General features: G+C 41.0%; 1 pseudogene; it reads left to right on the top strand.

The window, feature by feature from the left end:
• The first annotated feature begins 13,069 nt into the window (after nucleotides 1-13,069).
• LOC115070727 lies at nucleotides 13,070-14,525 on the top strand (annotated as a pseudogene).
• The last annotated feature ends 2,399 nt before the right edge of the window (nucleotides 14,526-16,924 follow it).

The following is a 16,924-nucleotide window of genomic DNA, read 5'->3' as shown; positions in this document are numbered from 1 at the left end:
ATGTAATTGGGTACACCAGAGTTTGGTGAATATATGTTCATGATTGTAATATCTTCTTTGTTTATTGTTCCTCTGATCAGAATGAAGTGGCCCTCTTTATCTCTTCTGATTAGTATTAATTTAAAGTCTATTTTGTCAGATATTAGAATTGTGATGCCTGCTTTTTTCTTAGTGCCATTTTCTTGGTATATTTTTTTCCATCCTTTCACTTTAAGATAGTGTCTGTCCTTGAATGTGAGATGAATTTTTTGCAGACAACAAAAAGGTGAGTTTTTTTTTCTTAATCTATTCACCTAGTCTGTGTCTTTTGACTGGGGAGTTCAGTCCATTAATATTTAAAGTTATTAATGAAAGATGAGTATTGAATCCTGTCATTTTTATTTCTGTTTGCATTCTTGATATAGCTGTACTTTTCCACAGTTATGCCTTCATTGAATTTCTTTCCACAACCCCTTGGGTATAGTCATTCCTTTCTTCTGCTTTTGTATTGCTTCCAGAGCTCTCTGAAGGGTGGTTTTGTGGACATGAATTCCTTCAGCCTATTTATGTCATGGAAGATTTTTCCTTCTCCTTCAACTATAATAGACATTTTGGCTGGGTATAGTAATCTGGGTTGGCTCTGTGGTCATTTAAAACTGGGAATACTTTGGTCTAGGTTCTTCTGGCTTTCATAGTTTGCACCGAAAAGTCAGCTGAAATCCTAATGGGTTTTCTTTTGTATGTGACTTGTTTCTCTTTTGCAGCTTTCAGTATTGTCTCTTTGTTTCGTACATTTATTGTTTTTACTATGATGTGCTGTGGAGAGTTTCTTTCCTGGTCTTGTCTGTTTGGTGTTCTACATGCTTCTTGTATCTGTATGGGCCTGTCTTTCTTTAGTTTTGGGAAATTTTCTTCCACTATTCTGTTGAAGATCTGGTCCATGCCATTATCTTGGGATTCTTCTCCTTCCTGTATGCCTATGATTCATAAGTTTGGTCTTTTTATGGTGCCACACAACTCCTGGATATCCCATTCTTGTTTACAAAAGTTTTCATAATCTTTGCTTGAGTGGTCTAGTTCATCCACTTTATCTTCCAGTCTTGATACCCTGTTTTCCATTTTATTCATCCTATTGGTGAGGCTTTCTCCTGTCATTTCTAATTGGCTTACTGAGTGTTTCACTTCCTTCTTCATTTCAGCCTGAGTAGTCTTCAATATTTCTAGCTCTTTTCTGAATTCATTCAGAAGTTTATCTCTATCTTCCTTCAGTTCTTTGATTTCTTTTTATGTTCTTTAAATTCACTGAATTCTTTTATCATGTTTATAATTGTTCTTTTGAGTTCCATGTCCTGCATTATCTTTAGGGGGATCTCATTGTACACCTCTAGAGGACTACTGGTATTTGGTAGGGATATGTTATTTTGTTTTTTTGTGTTATTATTTTTTCTCTATGATTTTGACGTGAATTTCTTTTGTAGTTTCTGATTCTTGTGTGAGACTCAAGCCTTCAAGTTTAGGTCTGCTTCTTTTTGTAAACTTTATGTGTCTTTGTGGTTTACTTTTTGGGTATGAAAAGCTGGTTCCTCTAAGCTTCTGGTTCTCTCTTTTGATTTTATATTGGAGTGGCCGGATTGATTTTGTCTTCAGGAGTTCCCACAGAGGTCCAAGTCAGATGAGGATCAAATGCTCTCAGGCTTACTCCTAAGGTCTGGATCCCTAAAGGAAAGATTTTAGCCTCAGGAATTTGGGGATTGGCCTTGCCTGGGAGCCGGGCCCAGGAAAGATCCTGGTCTAAGGCAGCTGGTGTCTGTGCCACCCAGATTTGTGCCCACTGCACTGAGGGCTCATCGGGAGAATAAAGGGGCTACCGCTGTTCCCCAGAGAAAGTCAGAGGATGATTCTGCTGTGCCTCTCGCCAAAGCAGCACCCAGATCTGGTCCTTCTGTTCCTGTCTCAGTACAAACCAAGGACCGTGTCTATGAAGCCTTCATGAAAGAGATGGAGGGGCTGCTGTGACAGCTCGGGTCAGAACAGGTACTCTCTTGTTAAGCTCACTAAGAGAGCTGCTTCCGCTGTCAGGGTGGCTCCTAATTTCAGTTCCAGGGATCTCCTGCAAGTTAGCCTGGCTGGGAATTTACTGCACAGGGGGGTTCATTCAGAACAGATTGGGTATCGAGAAGTGCTGCTAACAACCGCTCTCCCCTCATGCAGCCCTGTCTCCACTCTGGGAATTTGTGATGGGGTCCTAGTCACTCACTTGTTTTGACTCTTGTGGGCTAGGGGCACTGAAATAGAGATTCCTGAAAAAAAGTTATTTCATCTTGGCTTTTGTGTTTTTGAGTTATTTTTAATATTTTCCTGTAAATATTTTGTAATATTTTATTTGTAGTGAAATTGATTACAATATCATTTCCTAATTCAAAGCAGTATGAACGGGAAGAAAATGTAAAATTCTTTTGATTAAAGTTATTTCCCACTTGAGGGGGGGGGATTCCAATTTCCTAACAGGTTTGATCTCTTGTTTCTATCAGTGTTATTAACATTTGTTATGTAAATGAAGACATTCTTGTAGAAGAAAGTTTGAAGACTACTGTATTGTTTTGTAATTTCTATAATGTTTTATATTTTTTTAAACTAAAGCTGGTATGATGCCAATATAATACAAAAGATGAAGTCATTATCCACAGACAAGGACTACTAGAGTTAGAGCTAGCCACTCCATGAGTTATAGCTATAAAGTCTAACTTATCCAAAGAAAAACCAAACAGAAAACAATAGATTTTTTTACATGTTCCACATATAAACAAAATAGTTCACAGAGTACAAATAACTATAAATACAGGGGAAAACGTAATCTCATTTTTATTTTAATGTTTTTGCCTTAATCTATTATATTTGCTCCATTAGGCCAAGCAATACTCTTGGTTATTTTAAGTATAGTCACCCTATTATATGTCACATGCAAATGTTATGTCAGACACACAGGACAAAAGAAAAGATCTGGATCGTGCTGGCTGATAGTTTTGATATGATCCAGCTAGCTATTCCTCTCTCCTGAAGACTGCTATCTCACCTACAACTGAACCTCATCTACATCAGATTCTAGGAATGAGCCTCCCTAAGATGACCTGTGAATAAATAATATGTGTCCCTTGCCCAGGAAGAACTCCTGCACCTTGGACTGAACTTCTTCAAGGCTGACTAACTGATTATCACTCCAGAGACTGGAGAGTTGGGAATGTTGCAGGTCCAGAGTCTAATTACCATTTATCTCAGGCCATCTTTAGCCCCTTAAACAGCCACTCCTTACCCACCTCTTTTTCTGATTTAACATCCTGTGACTAACAGATAAAAAACCTTTTAGAATGTATTATCCTAGCAGACCACCCGGTCTTACCAATCAAAGGCTAAGCATGTCATCAGATAGCATCTGAGACCTATAGTAAAAAACCTCTCGCTTTGCTGCGACCTGCCTACTGAATGTAAACTCCAATGTATTTGAAGTGTCTTGATTTATGACTTTTCTTTGTTCTGTTACTATAAAAATGTAAGGTGACTGTTACCACTCTGGAACATGGAATTTGGGGTAACCTGAATCTGTGTTCCCAGGCCATGGTCACTCATATTTGGTTCCAGAATAAACTATCTCTTATCCCCTTTGTGGTGAGAGCTATGCTTTTGCGTTGACAGTTTCCCTGAGCACAGCTGGAATAAAATTTGGGAACTCCCTTTCCCCAGAGTCTTGATGTCTGGGTTAGGCTTCCCAGTCTGGCTGGCTCTGCCAGCTAACTCACCTGAGCTGGGAAGCAGGGCACCTTGTAGGGTACCTGTAGCCCTGTATAAGTCAGGGTTCTCTAAAGAAACAGAACCGGTAGAAAAAAAAAATATATATATATGTACTGGATTTCTCAGATTAGCTCACAAGATAGAGTCCAAGCAGTCCAACAATGGCTGCACCACACCGGAGAGGCTGAGAATCTGGTAGTCGCTCAGTCCACGAGGCTGGATGTCTCAGTAATCCCAATCTGGCGCTGAAGGTCTGATGAATTCCAAAAGATCAATTGGTCCTCAGTCTCCAGCAGTAAGACAAACTCACCAGCTGGAGAGAAGGCAAGCAGCAGAAAGCAAAGCATTCTCCTCTGCCTTGGCCTTTTATACGGCTGCCATCAGAAGGTAACACCCACATTTTGGGTATGTCTTCCAGATTCAGTCAAGAAGATCTCTTTCATTTCAGTTAATCCCAGATCCAGTCAAATCGACACCCAGGATTAGCCATCACAAGTCCACCCCTTGTCAACTTGACACACAATAGCATCTCTCTATGCCATGATTAATTTTCAAATGAAAACAATGTTGAGGTCATAATTTCACCTAACATGATGTAACTATCCCATAATACAATGACCAGTGCATTATATATCTTAGAGTAGGTGATAAGGTCTTCAAGGAATCCTTAGTCCTTTAGTGTCTCATAACCCAATATAATTATATAGGTTCACAACACTTAACCACTTAACACATCTCAATTACACATTCAAAAAAGAATAACTCAAGTATCTACTTAACATGAGTATACATGCACAAGCCTATTCTTAACCGAATAGGACAAAAAAACTCAGGTCAATTACAATCCACGTCTCTGCAACTGGTCACGTGGCCCAAGTTGGTAACTACCTTCCTCTACTACCCATTCTGTATTTCCTCCACCATCAGCAAGCACCTCTGCAGGTCTTTGGCTCTTTCCCTGGAGGAGTGACCCATACTTTCATCCCTGAAGGGTCTGGACCATTTGTTGTCCTGTCTGGATTGTGTTGTTGCAGTTTCCCATTGACCTTAATCACAGGACATGGTAACACCAGAAGTCGCCCTAAGGAATCTCCTGCCTTCCAGATATAATCTTCATTACCTCCCTTGTGGAGAACTCGTCTAATTTCCCCGTTAGTCTGAGTCAATCACCCCTCCTAATACTGTTAATTCTTGTCTTAGCCTGTTGACTTAAGGGTATCAGAAGCCCAAAGTGTCCAAGGGGAAGTCTTAGCTTCCAGTTCAAAGGAACGTTTGTTGTGTCTCCTGGCAGATGCACTCCCTCCTCTGGAACCAAAACTTCTAAGCCAGCAGAGCACAAAGTCCTGGGTATAGGAAGCAAAAATTTTCCTAGTGGGTCACTTGATAGTGAGTGGAATCAAGCTCTTTATAACTGTTAAAGAAAGAATTCGACAAATTAGTTAAAGGATCTTTTTTTTTTTTTTAATGTGTATGTGTGCATTGCCTGCATGTAGGTAAGTGCACCTTTGTCGTGCAATGCCTATGGAGGTCAGAAGAGGCTGTCGGATTCCCTGAGACTGGACTTACAGTTTTTAGCTGCCATGTAGGTGCTGGGATTTGAACCTGGGTCTTCTGCAAGAACAACCAGGGCTGAGCCATCTCTCCAGCCCCAGTTAAAGGATCTTACTGACTTCTGTGATTCATGAATCTGATAGCATCTCATCTAAAAATAGGAGCTGTGCTGGGCCTGGCAGAACAATTGGTTTTCATAAGAAGATGAGCAAACAGGAACAAGGAAGTGTATTGCAGCAGAAGCAGATGGCTCAGCCTCAGGTTATTTCAGGTCACTTGGAGACTTCCTTATCAAAATGCAGGCCGGAGTTGTCTGTTGGGTACTGAGCTATTCTCTGTCTTGATGATGCTGAAGCTCACAATGCAATTTTGGTTTGGTGACCTAGAATGCTAGCAAGAGTGATTTTATGTGGGTCTCTTGGGGCTGAGTGCAGGTGCTCAATTCAGATCATGAACTTGAGGTGACATATTCTACAGGAAAAATAGAAGTTTTACATTCAAATCAAAAACATCTTAACTGTCCCTACAGAGGAAGTCACTATAAAATGATTGCTAAAGTTAGTCAATACATTGCACAAACTTGGTTCAGAGCGTTCCATCTGCAGGTTTCCTCCAGATGGTGAAACTCAGTGAGTTTGCATACCAACTTTGAAAAAGGTCTTTGCTTTTAACCAGACTGAGGAAAAGCCCATCCATGGTCCAAGGAGGCTGGTGCCTGGGTGTGACTTTGAAGGCAGAATCCCAGAGGATGCAAGATCTGGACACACAACCAATTTCTCAGGAACTTTTCTGATGACTTCAGGAGCCCTTCTTCTCTGTTTCTCTGTTATCACAGCATATTTAAAATTCACTTGGTTCAGCATGAGATTTCTGTTTTGATGAACATTTTATGCACTTTGAAGAAGTCATCTATAAAATAACAGTCCATCCAAAGATAATTTCTTTGGAGAACATTTCTGTCATTAAAATGGGCTGAACTTTACATCTCTCACAGGCTGTTTGCAGAGTCCTCCAACATTGCATCCTTTATCCTGTCAGAGGCAGGACATCCTAGCACTTTGTAGATAATTTTTATCTTTCCTTGAGACTGGCTTTTTCTTTGTGGCCCTAGCTGACTTTAAATTCTCCATTTTCTTGCCTATGTCTCATAGGGTTACAGGTTGTCTGCCTTCATACCTAATTATAGGTTTATCAAGAACATTTTTCCAAAAAATTTGTGTGTGTGTGTGTGTGTGTGTGTGTGTGTGTGTGAGTACAGGTGCCTTCAGAGGCCAGCGGCATCAGATTCCAGTGGGAGCTGGAGTTACAGGTGGTTGGTTGTGAACCACTGGATGTAAGAACTGGGAACCAAACACTCTCTGTTGGACAGCTTTAGTGTCAACTTGACACACCTGAGTAGAGGGAGCCTCAAATGGGGAATTGCCTCCATTGGACTGGCCTGTGGCCATGTCTCTGGGGGTGTTTCTTGAGTTTTGAGTGATGTGGGAGGGCCCAGCCCACTGTGGGTGGTGCCACCCCTGGGCAGGTGGTTCTGTATTGTATAAGAAAGCAGGCTGACCACAGGCCAGGGGAGCAAGTCAGTAAGCAGTGTTCCTCCATGGCCTGTGCTCCAGCTCCTGCCTCCAGGTTCCTCCCCTGAGTTCCTACCTTGGGCTCCCTTAGTGATGAACTATGACCTGGGAGATGTAGGATAAATAAACCCTTTACTCCCCAAGTTGGTATTGGTCACAGTGCTTTATCACAGCAATTGAAAGCAAACTAAAGCAGAAATTGGTACCAGGATTGAGGTATTGCTGTGAAGGACCTGACCTTGGTGTTTTGTGGAGGATTATGGAAGCGTTTGGAACTTTGGGCTGGAGAAACGGTTGAGTGCTTAGTTTGTTGCTGTGAAGCTTGGAACAGTTATGTTGAAACAGTTGTGGACGGAGGCCTGCCTTGTGAACCTTCAAAGGGAAGAGAAGACCATCAGGGCTGTCTGTGTGCTATCTTGAATTGAGAATGTGTAGGTTCTGGTCAGCTGGGGCAGTAGAATCAGCTGGGTGTTGGTGGTGCATGCCTTTAGTCCCAGTACTCAGGAGGCAGAGGCAGGTAGATCTCTGTGGGTTCAAGGCCAGCCTGGTCTACATAGTTCCAGGCCAGCTGGGACTACAAGGAGACCCTGTCTCAAAAAGAAAAAAAGACCAGAACCACTGAAGTGAAACCTTTGCTTTACTGGGACAATTGATGCTGGTCAGCTGGGGCTGAAAAATCAGCTGTAAGTAACAAGAGACCAGCATCACTGTGGCAAAATCTTCTGGGAACTGTTTCCTCAGGGTCAGCACACAGAAGCTATAATCCAGAGGGGGCACAAGCTTCCATCTCAAACTAGAAGCAGGACATGGTAATGTGTAAGAGCCTCCTGCATGGTTCTGGTATTGAAAGTGTGAAGGGGTCACAGAGAGCAGCTGAGGCTTGGCACTCTGAGAGGCCAGGAAAGGCCATTGGTGAAAGCGCAGCCTCAGTTGCAGTGAAGATCCCCAGGACTGAAGGGGTCATGGAGTTCTCTGAGGCTTTGCACACAAGAGGCCAGAAGAGGCAACTGCATATCAGTTTCAGTGGAGACTCCAGCTTTTTGGAGATGCCAGGACCATGGGACAACCACCGAGGGCAGCAGCAGGTGTGGAATGGAGCTGGCCTGGGTCTGTGAGACGAGCTATGTGTGCTGTGGATGGCAGAGTCAGAGAAGTGGAGTGGCCAGAACCCTTTGGAGCCCAGAAAATCGTGAGTGAATCCCAGATGCCTAGCCTTGATCTGCTTTGCTGGATTTAGGTTTTGCTTAGGTGTGCCTGATTCTTCCCTTTGAAATAAGACAGTACTTGTTTTGGATTTTACAGATGCCCACAGTTAAGAGGTTTTTAAAAGAGACTATGGACTTTTAAGTGTTTGAATTTTTGTTTTGGTCTTTTTTTTTTTTTGAGACAGGGTCTCCTAGTAGCCCCCAGCTGGCTTGCAACTCACTATGTAGACCAAGCTGGCCTCAAACTCACAGAGATCTGCCTGCCTCTGCCACCCGAGTGCTGGGATTAAAGTCGTGTACCAGGACACTCAGCTTTTAAGTGTTTGAATTTTTTAAGGACTGTGGGACTTCTAAGGTTGTACTGTCTTATGCTGTAATACTGTTAACATCATATGTTGGGGACAAGAAATGGAAAGGTTATGGTTTAATAGTGATGTGTTTGTGTGTCAAGTTGACAAGCATCAATTGTGCTGGATAGCTTTAGTGTCAACTTGATACACCTGGGTAGAGGGGGCCTCAATTGGGGAATTGCCTCCATTGGACTGGCCTGTGGCCATGTCTCTGGAGTATTAAGTTTTGAGTGATGTGGGAGGGCCCAGCCCACTTTGAACGGTGCCACCCCTGGGCAGGTTGTTCTATATTATATAAGAAAGCAGAATTAGCATAAGCCAGGGGAGCAAGCCAGTAAGCAGTGTTCCTCCATGGCCTACACTCCAGCTCCTGCCTCCAGGTTCCTCCCCTGAGTTCCTACCTTGGGCTCCCTTAGTGATGAACTGTGACCTGGGAGATGTAGGATAAATAAACCGTTTCCTCCCTAAGTTGGTATTGGTCAGAGTGTTTTGTCACAGCAATTGAAGGCAAACTAGAACAGTCTTTACCACTGAGTCATCTTTCCAGCCCTCAAAGGCATTTTGAGACAACAACAGATCTGCTGTTTCAGTCTTATTAGTTATAAAACACCTCTCTCGGGATCTGGAGAGATAACTATGGCTAAGAACACTGGCTGCTCTTCCAGAAGACTTGGGTTCAGTTACCAGCACCTTGTTGGTGGCTAACAATTGTCCATAACTCTAGTTCCAGGGGATCTGATGCCATCTTATGGCCTCTGTGGGCACTGTATGCACATGGTACATTTACATACATGCAGGCAAAACACTCAAACACATAAAAACAAATTTTAAAATACCCCTGGACATTTCCATAACTCTAGTTCCAGGGGATCTGATGCCATCTTATGGCCTCTGTGGGCACTGTATGCGCATGGTACATTTACATACATGCAGGCAAAACACTCAAACACATAAAAACAAATTTTAAAATACCCCTGGACATTTAGAGGAGATGTGAAGGCTGCAGAGACCAAAAGGAGCCAGCCAGAACTATGAGAAAAAGAACTAAAAAGCATGTGACCAACTGTCTCCTTGAGCAAAAGCGAAAGGTGGTTTTCTCCTGTACTGATGTTCCTCTAGTGAGAAGTTCAAACCAGCAAGTAACTATTGCCTCTGTTTGCTGCACAGAAGCTAAAATGCTTTTTTTTTTTTTTTTTGAAACAGGTCTCCCTATAGCCCCAGCTGGCCTGGAACTCACTGTGTAGACCAGGCTGGCATCAAACTCACAGATATCTGCCTCCTGAGTGTTATGATTAAAAGCATGGGCCACCACCCCAGCAAAATGTTCTATCTTAAACACAATTATAATCATGTGGACAGAATGAAGGAGACAGGAAAATAGTAGGAACCAGAGTAGTTGAAGTTGTGATCCCTCTTGTGAGCCTGGAATTGTGGTTGTCTCTCCATGAGCTGGAGCTGTGGTCTCCTTCCATGAACCTGGAGTTCATGTTTGAGCTATGGTTCCACATTCCTCTGGCGGTACGCTGATGGTGGAGCAGAGTGGGGATGGAGGACTTCCAGGTGCTGGGCAGCAGTCTCAGCCTTCTCTGAGGGGGCCGCACCCCTTCAGCCCCCTCCCCTGAGGTCCCTGGCAGTGCCTGGCAGTGGCTTTGCCTCTGTGCTGGGCTTCTGCTGGGGACAGGGGAGGTCTCTGTCATTAGCAGATTCTGGTCTTGGGAGGACTGATTCTCTGGAATGGGCTTTCTACCTCCCCTGAGGCCCAGCTGTGGTCTCGACTCCACACATGGTCCTGGACATCCAGGCCTTGATGTTGGATCTCTCATTCCCAGGCACCAGAGGTTTCCATTACTTTTCTATTACTCTTCAACAGCCCCAGGATGCTGTCACTTATGCCATACGAAAAACGTAAAATTCCTAATTGACCTTCTAGAGATAAAAATCAGTCTGGACAGTTGAAAAAAAAAAAGAAAAAATTGTGATAACTAAACTGATACAATTCTCAAACTAAAAATATGTAATTGTCTTTTAGAATGTAAATTTACAATTTTATATGTCTACTATAATTTTTGAATATTATTTACTGACAAAACTGTACTATCAAACTTCAACAATATGAAATTTGTTACTGTTGCTGTAATGCAAGTTTGCCATTTACTCCCTTTCCAAATTCTCCAACCTATACAAAACTTTGCAATGGGGTGTTATTCTTTAAAGAAAGCAATACTAATAAAAACTTTAAAATAAAAAAAAGTTGTCTTAGAATAGCTTTGTTGTCTTGCTATGTTATATAGAGGACTTTTAAAACAGATTCCAGATAAAGCCCTTTATTCCAGATATATTTTATGTTTATTTTTCATCTTGTGGCTTATCTTTTGTGTATATGTGTGCTAGTAGATCTACATTTTCTTAATTCTATTTTTAGGAGCAGAAACATTATTTGGATAAAGTTTAATTGATCAAGTTTTGTAGTGTGTCTTAGAAATTTTTGCCTAATCCAAGGTCTCTAAGATTTTCTCCTGTTTTCCTATATATTTTGTATTTTATGGTGAAATTTGAATGTCAATATGGTATGAGGTTAGGGTCTAGATTCTTTTCCTTTTTCTTTAAAAAAGGATTCAGTTCCATTTTTTCACACTATCCTTTCCTAAAGGTCAGCAGCTTACTGTGTGGGAGTTTATTTCCGCAATCTCTATGTTCCATGATTTTGTCAAGTTGAATAAGTACAGAAATACCTTTAGACTTTTTTTTTTATTGCCACTGAAATGGCATGGTATGCCTGGCACCTTGTTGAGCAGGGAAGTTGCACAGCATGTCCTCTTACAGTAAAGAACTATCTGATGGCAAATGTCAATAATACTGTTCCAGAAACCTTGCTTTAAACCTACATGTTAATTTGGGAGAAAATTGCCATTTTTTTAGGAAATTGCCATTTTTCTGCCAAGAAACATAACATGTATTACTTGTTTAGATCTTTAATTTCCCTAGCAGGTTTTATGACTTCCTGTACAAATACTGTACTATTTTAACAATTATTTTTATATCATTTTAATTTAATTTTTATATGTAATATTTTATGGCTAGTGTATAGAAAATAGATTTTTGTCCATTTATCCTGGATTCTGTGATGTGTTTATAAGTTCTAATCATTAGTGAATTCTTTAAGATATACCCCATTCAAGATTCTATCATTTGTACATGAAGACAGTTTAATTCTTCCTTTTATATTTTATTGTCTTATTTTGTTAGTATAATGTTGACTAGAAGTGGAAAAGCATCCTGTGCCTTTTACTCAATTTTAGGGAGAAACTGTTCCATTATCACCATCAAGCATGATAAATGCTACAGATTCCACTTTTTTCTTAGTTAATTGAATCTCTCCAGCCCCATTAAGGAAAACTTTTTTTTTTCTTTTTTGAGACAGGATCTCCTTGCAGCCCCAGCTGTCCTGGAACTCATAGAGTTCTCTGCCTGCCTCTGCCTCCCAAGTGCTGGGATTAAAGGTGTGTGCCACCACACCTGGTGTACGAATATTTTTAAATGTATGAATATTTTTAAATGTCTATTAAGAAAATAATTTCATTTCTGGCCTTTTTTCATTGACATTTTGGGGGGAGAATATTAAATCAACCTTGCATTTCTGGAACAAACACACTTGGTCATTTTTTGAAATGACCAAGTAATGACAGAACAAACACACTTGGTCTTTTTTTAGACCAAGTTGTATCATTTTACAAATATGTTTTTATTGGGACATATTTAATAAAAGTCACCCTAAAGTATACAATTTCAATAGCTTTAATATTTTCGTGAGGCTGTACAGTGATCCCCACTATCAAATTTCTGACTATTTCCCCCAAAAGAAATGCTACATTTTAACTGTCAGTCCTGGTTGCCCCTGACAATCACTAATACATCGTTTGTCTCCACAGATGTGCCTATCATGAACATTTCACATAAATGGAATCTTAAATATGTGGCCTCTTGTGATTGGCTCCTCTGACAGCATGATGATTCCAAGGCTTATTATTATATATTCTGGAAAATATCAGTACTTCATTCCTCTATATGATTGAATTATATTTTACTTATAGACATTTCTGTTTATATATCTGTTGATTGGTAGTCTGGATTTCCTTTTTTGATTTATCTATTTTTATTGATATGTGTGAGTGTTATGCCTGCATGTGTTTAAGTGCACTCACGTTATGAAATGCCCATGGAGGACAGAGGAGGGTGTCAGATCCCCTGGAACTGGAGTTATGAATGGTAGTTAGCTGCCATGTGGGTGCTGAGATTTGAACCTGGGTCCTCTGCAAGAGCACCCAGTGCTCTTAACCATTGAGCCATCTCTCCAGCCCCTGAATTTCCATTTTTTACTATTAGATTGAATAGTGCTATATACATGTATGTGCAAGTATTTGTTTAAACATTTAGATACATACCTAAAATTGGAGTTGCTGAATCATAATTCTATAGTAACTCTGTTTAACCTTTATTTTAAAAAATATTTATTTTTTTATTACTTTATGTGAGTATACTGCCTGCATGTATGCAAGTTCACCCATGTCATACAATGCGGAGGTCAGAAAAGGGTGTGAGATCCCCTGGAATTGGAGTTACAGACAGCTATTAGCCACGCAAAAGCAGCCAGTGCTCTGAAGCACTAAACCATGTCTGCAGCCCGTGTTCAGCTTTTAAATGAGAAGTTTTTCATGACAAATGGTGCAACTACTTTAAGAGAGGCATAAGTACAACATCCTGCTGCAAACGTGATTGTAAAATGGCCTCTTGTATGCAAGAGCCAGAGGTTGGTGATGGCACACACTTTGTTTTGGTATTTGCTGGAGCTCTTCTGGAACTAACTGAAGAACTTCATAGGACAGGCTCACAAATCTCAGAGGTCACAGAAGGTTGTGAAATATCCTGCAGAAAAAAACATGAATCTTCTTGATTTGGTATCTTGTTCTGCAAAAAAATTGTTTGGGATGTTGATGAATGTCATTTACAGTGTACTATGTGATGCTACATCGCATCTTTGTCTAGTAATATCATCTTGACCCTTAGTATCCATTTTAGCAAGAGGGGACCAAAACTGCTCAGAAAATCTGTTCCTTCAGAATTCTCTCAGAACTGTGCTCTTGAACAAAGCTCCCCCTCTCTGTTATTGAAGCAGTATATCCAACATGATGTGGTAAGTAAAAGCAGCCCTTTATCAGAGTTCTGTCACTTCAGACTCCGAGTGACCTTGGGCACACAGATGTGACCAATTACTCTCATCTATTGTTTTTTATCACAAATAGGATAATCTGTTTCTTCAACAAATTTCCACTGTTTTCAGTGCTTGGTATCTCTCTCTCTCTCTCTCTCTCTCTCTCTCTCTCTCTCTCTCTCTCTCTCATACACACACACACATTTTTCTGGGTCAAGGGCAAGGAAGGGGCATGAGGGATTAAAGCTCTATGTTTTAGGTTACAAGAGGAGGTTAAGGCCTAGTGGGCTGGTTTACATAATAAACAAGCTAAGACTAACCTTTTGCAAGGTGAAGTAAAAGTCATTTGTTCAGAGCATGTCCATATTATAAAAGTCACCACCACAGTCGTCTCTACTTCCTGCCTCCACAGTGAGTCAACAGCAGAGTAATGAAGCATTTCTATTCAAATTGATCACTCTGGCATGTGCATGTTTTTCCTGATTCTGGCAATTTCAATGTCATGTCAGAGTATAAATCTCTGGGCTTTGGCATCTAGTCCTGTTCAGTATTGCATGGTATATTTTTAAGAAGAAAACTGAAGGTGACTGCCTGTCCTTTAGGTGACACAATAGCAGAGATTAAGGGAACAGTGCTGACAAACTTGGTGAACTGATTTAATAAGGGAGAAGAAAATCTCGTGGATGCCCAAGTAAACCTATTGCTGGCACTGGTGCAACATCCTACTAACAGGTGACAAAGTGGCAGGCATGGCTTTCGTTATACGAATACAGTCATGTCGAAGAGGTTGAACTCGAAATGTGACCTCAAAAGACTGTATGAGACAGCTGGTGCTACAGCTCTTTCTAGACTGACTCCTGCTCTTGAATTGTGACAGTGAATGGCTCACCTCTCAGAAGTTGGGAGATACACAAGTGGTTTTTTAAAAATTACTTTTGATTTTTTTACATTTTTCATGTATGAGAATTTTCCTGTCCTGTAACTGTAGTGAGTTACCTGTCCTCTTGAGCAAGGAGGCCGTGGACCAAATGGACCTGAACCAGTGTCTAGTCTACAAAGAGGAGGGTCAACACAGAGGAATCATTTCCTCCATGCTTCCAAGCAAAGCCAGCCATGGTTGAGCAGGACCTTTGACTTATCTTCACATAGATGGAACTGGTAAAAGAAAGGAGCCAGGGGCTCCTCCCAAGCCCATGTGACCCCTGAGGAACAGATCCTCAAATGACCTTAAGAGTAAAAATAAATTGTTTTATCTGAGCCAACTGTATGGTCTTAAACACCCAAAAGGAAAGTATAACCAAAGATTAATGGGGTCAATATAATTTTTAAGAGTCCATATGTATAGCTAAATGCTACAGAACAAGAAACCATGCCAAACAGTGATACCTTCCTATTGGCCAAGGTGGTGCAAGAGACTCCCAGACAGTAACCCGGCATAGAACTGGGAAAATGAACAGCAGACCCCAATCTTATCTAAATGAATATTGACAACTGATTGCTGCTACATGAGGAAGAGCTGATCTTCCTAAAACAAGGCTCTCTAGATAGGCTGACTAGATTCAGTGGATGGGCAAACACTGGGGAACGGCTGGGGGTGTTGACAATATAGAGGACAGTAACAGGGATGACAGAGTATATGGACTCCGGGGGGGGGGAGGCTAAGGCAGGGCACCATTTGGGAAGTGGGTATATAGATGAATAAGACTATGTGGGATGTTCTGTATGATATACACACAGAAAAATCAACAAATTTAAAAAAAGACATATTTGGGGAGGAATCATAAAAACTTACTTCATGTTAAATAGTAGAGGTGATAAACATTACCAGTGAAATCTATCTGATGACTTTCTATCTATACTCAGGTACCAAGGATCCGAGTATAACCGACTGTGACTAGTAATCATCAGATACGTAGAGATTAAAGACATGTGCAAACATCTAAGTGTTAGTAGCATTAAAAATGTAGGAAACAGCATATTTTAAAATGAAATGGAGATCTTCTATAAAGGGTTAAAACTCATTCAATTTTATATCTTACAGGGCTTATACCGAGTTCAATATTGTATAACAGTTTTAATTGAACTGTGAACCTAAAAATTTATAGCCACTTTTGAAAGAGCTGTATCCTTGCTCTCAAGTGTGTTATGGAATACGTTAAAGCTGTAATGAAATGCTTCTTCTAATCATGTGGTTATTAAATTAAAAAAATTAAAACAATTATTTTTGATTTTTTTACGTTTTTCATGTATGAGAATTTTCCCTGCCTGTATGTAAGTGCACCTGTGTCATGCAACACCTGCGGAGGCCAGAAGAGGGAGTCATTTCCCCTGGAACTGAAGTTCGGGACAGCTGTTAGCTGCCATGTGGATGCTGGGAACCGAACCCAGGTTCTCTGCAGGAGCAGTCAGTGCTCTTAACCGCTGAGATTTCTCTCCAGCCCACAGGTTTTTAAGCATGAAAAAGAAGATACCATTCCCACCACAGTTCTTCAAAGTCCTACAGACAATCTGATGAATGGTATGGAAAGTGCAGCAGATGATGGTACCTGAAAGTTCTCACAAGGGACCTGATGGTGGAGCAACAGAAACTGAATTGACAAACAGACCACCTCATATGACAGACATGTCCTTGACTTGAACAATATGGTATTAAGACCTTTGCTGAAGTGTTTGAAGCTAGTCCATGGGGGCATAGAATTCTGAAGCTAAGGCCAGTGAAGTAATCTATACACTTTATGCAGTACACCAAGGACACAAAATACGGGATTAGATCTTGAGGCCGAAGCTCTTGCTGTAAAAGGCATGTTGGAAGCTGGTGGAGTAGGTGTTTACCTAAGAAAACACTGAGCTACCAAACTGACCTGCTAATGCTGCAGTCACTAAACTGATGAATCAGATCATCGTGAAAACCCAGCCTGAGGGCCCGAACCTCCAAGTTGGAAGACAGATGGAGGTGGTGACCAAAACAGTCGTAGGTGGTCGTATTTATAGGGTAGGAATTTCCCGTTTTCTTTTTAAAAAATATTTTATTTTTTTAATTTTTTTGTGTATGATGTAATACCTGCATATATGTAAGTGCACTGTGTCCTGCAATGCCCTCAGAGGTCAGAAGAGGGCATCGGGTTCCCCTGGAACTGGAATTAATGGGTGGTTGTTAGCCACCATGTGGGTTCTGGAAATTGAACACAGGTCCTCTGTAAGAGCAGCCAGTGCTCTTAACCACTGAGCCGCCTCTCCAGCCTGTTTTCTTATTCTTAAGGAGTTTTTTTGTTT

Source organism: Nannospalax galili, unplaced genomic scaffold, assembly GCF_000622305.1.
Source record: "Nannospalax galili isolate Female #2095 unplaced genomic scaffold, S.galili_v1.0 scaffold557, whole genome shotgun sequence".
NCBI lineage: Eukaryota > Metazoa > Chordata > Mammalia > Rodentia > Spalacidae > Nannospalax > Nannospalax galili.
The sequence above is the reverse complement of the archived record's forward strand: the minus strand, read 5'-3'. Positions and strand labels throughout refer to the sequence as shown.